The following is a 5,156-nucleotide window of genomic DNA, read 5'->3' as shown; positions in this document are numbered from 1 at the left end:
TATCTGTAAAATGAAGAAGTTGTACTACATAATCTCTATGGTCCCTTCCAGCTTTTGGCATTCTGTCATTCTATTCTTTCATTGTGCAATAAACATTTATTAGTATACACAGCACTGTGCTGCTCCTTCGGACTGAAGGAGATACAAAGGCCAGCACTTGGGACAGCCCTCAGCCGCCAAGGCCCCGGGATCGCCGCAGTCAACTCCTTCCACTGAGAGAATGAAGGGGGGGATGGTGCTGAGTCGGGAAGAACCTCTGAACCAGGGGGTCAGTGGGCTGTACCACTGATCCTGGGGCTGGGGGAGAACTGGGGGGCACGGACCATACCACTGACCCAGGGCGCCAGTTTGACTGGTGGCCTGGGGCGGGGGTGAGGAGAGTCAGGGTCCCCCTTGGGTGGGATGGTGCCTCTAATATTGGGAGCCCAGGACTCCTGGATCTTGTTCTCCCAGAACTCTTCCTTCCCAGTCCCTGATAAGCCTCACCCTAGGAGAAACTGCCTCAGTTTCCCCTTTGGGGTAGGGAAGGTGGGCCAGCCTATGGGGGAAGTTGGCTCATGGACACCCCCTTGTCTGTTACTCAGAGTGAAGGCCCCAGACCTCAAACTGACCCTGCTGCCCCAGAGCAAGCCCCCTGCTGTGCCCTGGGCTTCTTTGCCAGGCCTCTGCCCAGCTGTACAGTGCCCAGTGGGCAGGAGGCAGGGGCCACTGTGAGCCCCTGGATGCAGGGCCCTCCAGAACCCTCTGCACAACATCCCAAGAGATACCCCTGGTGAGGCTGATTCTCCCTAGGAGCCTGTGCCCTAACTTGATTAGTTTATGCATTTTAAAAAATCATTCTGAGAAGGGTTTGTAGGCTTCACCAGAGTGGCAAAGTGGTCCATGATATCGCCAAATAAGGTTAAGAACCTTTGTATTAAATTAACAAAAATGAGAGAGGCTGAGGTATAATAAAAGAAGTATTGGATTTAGAGTCATAGAAGACCTAAATTCTAACCCAGTCTGCACCTCCCTTTGGGACCTTGGCAAGTCTCTGGGTCTTAATTTCATCTGTAGAATGGGGATAACAATATTAACCTTATCTCCCTTGAAGAGTTGTGGGGGGGAAGTGCTTTGTAACCTTAAAATGCTATATGGAGGTGAGGTATTATTTGTAATCGACACCTCAGTATGAATGAGGTAACTAGATACTAACCTGAAGGCAAGTTTTATGGGTGGGGTGGGGTGGGGTGGGATGGGGTGGGGCAGGGGACCTGGAAAGGGAAAGAGACCAGTAAGACGCTGGGTTTTAGACTTACCTTGGACCTTTTCTCTTTGACTTTAGGTCATTTCCCCTTTCTTGGTCTCATTTTTGTTATTTGGGAAATGAGAGGGTTAGACTCAGTGCTTGTAACTGCACTAATGAATGGAAGGGTTTGTTTACACTGCTGATTACAATACATCGAGGGAAACAACTGTCGTGAGAAGTTGGTTTCTCCGTGGGGCTTGCTTATGTTTTGTAAACTGTGCTCCATGAGTTATTGTTGTTAACAGTCCTCAGCCCAGTCTGATTGCACCCCTCACACCCACTCACAGTATTAGTCCCCAGGCTATGTCTGTTCCTAGCCCCACTGAATATGTCATATTTATTATTAACTGATGTCACTGTTTCTTCATGTCAGAACACAAATGATGTGCTTAGAGCAGGGTGTGGTAGATTTAGTTTTGTGTTGAGACCTTAGGACTCAGACCTAAACACTAAGGGTGGTAAGGGCTAAACAGGTCCACAAGGTCTGCTGACCATCCTCCTGGCTTCCATTCTCCCCCTCCCTTTTCCAATCTGCCTTTCAGCAACACTGCCCAATTTGCTTTCCTTAGAGAAAGTTCAGACTTCTCTGTCTGGACTTTGAGAATGATGCCACCTTGATGTTACACTAAGCTTCTTCACATACTCTTGACTATGGGGTAGCTGGACTACTAGCTGCCCCCTGTATGTCTCCATGTTTTTCTGCCTTGATGACTTTGCTCCCTACTTATGTTTACTTCCTTTGAAATCTGTATCCCAAAACTTGTCACACCCCTTGATGTTGAATTTCTCAGCTCAAATGTCAACTCCTCCATGGAGCCTTCCTTGGGGGTGGGGGAAGCATGAACCTTTCTCCTCTTGCACTTCATATAGCACTTTATACTCGAATGTATTTACCATCTAATACTATATATTATAGCTAAGTGAATTTGTCTTATCTTCTTCCCCACCAGCTCCTTTCCCTCTTCCCCCCACCTTGGAACTTTATGAGGGCAAAGAAATATCTCACTGAAACTTGTAGTTCTTTCAGTCTGAAGGACTACAGTGCTTTGTACACAGTAGGCTCTTAAATGTTTATTGCACATTGAAAGAATAGAATGACAGAATGCTGAAACTGGACAGGACCATAGAGACTTATCTAGTCCAGTCTCTTCATTTTACAGATAAGGAAAGCAAATCCTAAAGAGCTAGTGACTTGGTCAATGCCACAATCAAATTAGTGGCAAAGCCAAGACTAGAACTTGGAGCTCTGACTTATAGTCCAGTGTTATTCCCACTGCATCAGGTTATCTTTCCAGTCTGCCCTTAGGCTTCTCTTGAGGGAACTCCAGCCTGACTTTCTGGAAATAACTAGCATCAAATCCAATTTGCCAAAGGCATATTGAAATAGATGGTTCCAGGTGTGTGGTGCCCTAAAGCAAGATCTATATGTACAGAAATTAGAAATGAGGAGAAGGGAAATTTCTGGCAGGAGAATATGGAAGGAATAATAATAGTTTATAGAGCACTTTCCTTAAAATTCATAGAACACTCTGGAGTGACTAATGTCAAGCATCATTATTTCCTTTATGCAGTGGAGATAGAGATGAACTTGCCTAGGGTCACATGGCTAATAAGTCTGTGAGCAGGGATTCAAACCCAAGTCTCCTAACTCCAAGTCTAGTGCTCTTTGAAGCGTGTCTCTGAAGCTTCTTGAGGACAACTATAGTACCACCAGTCAAACAAAAACCTTTCCCAAGTGCATTGGTGCCCTGTTCCACACAAACTGGACTGCCTGATAATCCCCAGACACTACATTCCATTGCCTGTCTGGGCCTTTGCAAAGATTATCTGTCATGCTCAGAAGTGCCCCTTCCTCACCTTTACCTTATGGTGTACTATCTTCCTTCAAAGCTCACTACTGCCTTCCCCAGGAAAGTTTTCCAGTTGCTTGTATCCTCCCACCAGAAATTACTTTGTATCTACTTTGCGTTTTATTTATTCTGTTGGTGTTTCCTACCACCACCACCAGTTTGTCTCCACCCTCCCACCCCCCACATCCCGTGTAAGTCCTTTCCCAGCAGAGTTTCATTTTTTAAATTTTTTAAATTTTTTTGTACTAGTACTCCCAGTGCCTGGGAGCACAGTCTCTGGCCCAAGCAGCAACTTAATAATTGCTTGTCAGATAAATTAATGGGTGACTGTATAAAGATACTCTAAGAGACAAGTTTGCAGCCTGTGTGACAAACTTTTAATGGCTATACAATAGAACAAAAACATTAAGGTGACATATTTTGTTACTTGTGTGTGTGTATATATATATTATATATGTATATATACATATATATGTATATATCTTCCCTCTCCTCCCTACCACATCATGAATGCTGAATTGAATTTCCATCACTCTGCATAGAGATAGCGTTTAATACATGTTGTTGAAATGATGCTTTGGAGGTACATGGACAAACTGGAACATGTCGAGAGGAAGGCAGCTAGGATGGGAATAGAAACTCAAAAACCATGCCATCTAAGATGTTAAAGGTACTAGGGATGTTTGGGGCAGCCAGGTGATGCATTGGATAGATACTGCAGGGGTGGGGAACCTGCGGCCTCAAGGCATAAAGATAGACATAGCCCTGGTTTAGAACTCTGGGCCTGGAGTCAAGAAGACTCATCTTTCTGAATTCAAATTTGGCATCAGACATGTATTAGCTGTGTGACCCTGGACAAGTCACTTAACCCTGTTTGCCTCAGTTTCCTCATCTGTAAAATGAACTAGAGAAGGAAATGGCAAACCACTCCAGCGTCTTGGGGTTGCCAGGAGTCCGACACAACTGAAATGACAGAACAACAACGACAGTAGTGATATTTAGCCTGCAGAAGACTTAGGGCTGACATGAGCACACTCTGCATGACTCATGAGGGTAGGGGGAGGCATAATAGCTTAATGTAGGAGAGAATACCCATACATTTGGAGGTCTCCAACAACAGAACAAGCTGCCTTGAGGGGATGGTGAGCTTCCTGTCTCTTTTGTTGTTGTTCAGTGTTCAGTCTTGTCCAACTCTATGTAACCCCATGGATTTTTGTCCGTGGGGTTTTCTTGGCAAAGATACTGGAGTGGCTTGCCATTTCCTTCTTCAGTGTGTCCCCATTTTATAGATGAGGAGCTGAGACAAATGGGGTTAAATGACTTGCCTAGGGTCATGCAGCTAATAAGTATCTGAACTCAGATCTTCCTGAGCCTAAGCCTGGTGCTCTATCCACTGTACCATCTAGCTGCCTCTGTTCCCTTTTCTTTGGAGGTGTTCAAAACAGCAACTAGATGACCAGCTGTCAAAGAAACTACTGATATTTCAATGTACTGTAATTGGGATATTTCAATCTTCTTCATAATCCTGTGTATTTTATGTTATACATTTAAGAATCTTATTCTGAGGAAAGGTCTATGACAAAAAAAATTAAGAATCCCTGGACTAGATAATCTCTCAGGCCCCTTCCAACTCTGAAATTCTTTGATTCTAGATGGGGAGGAGGACCAAATGTAGAGGTGGGCTGGAAAGCCTTGTGGTGTTGTGGGAGAATGGGGAGAGGAAGGAAGACACAGGAAAGCTGCTACTTCCTGTGGTCAGTCAGGAGTGGCTTCGTGGAAAAGGTGGGATTTTTAAAAAGCCATTTTGAACGATGGAAAGGAGATGCTTGGCAGACTCAGGCAACAGCTTGTCCCAGGCACGTGGTGAAGCTGAAGAGGATGAGAAACAAGATGAAGTCTTTGGGCTTGTGGGCAGAGGTCTAAAAAGGATTTGAGGTTAAAAGCTTGGTATTATAAGGTAAGAATATCTGAGCTTCTTAGTAGCATGTATACACACACATACACATATTTTAAGTGTG

This window comes from Vombatus ursinus, unplaced genomic scaffold (genome assembly GCF_900497805.2).
Source record: "Vombatus ursinus unplaced genomic scaffold, bare-nosed wombat genome assembly UNPS02014793.1, whole genome shotgun sequence".
Classification (NCBI taxonomy): domain Eukaryota; kingdom Metazoa; phylum Chordata; class Mammalia; order Diprotodontia; family Vombatidae; genus Vombatus; species Vombatus ursinus.
Note: the sequence above shows the minus strand (reverse complement) of the source record.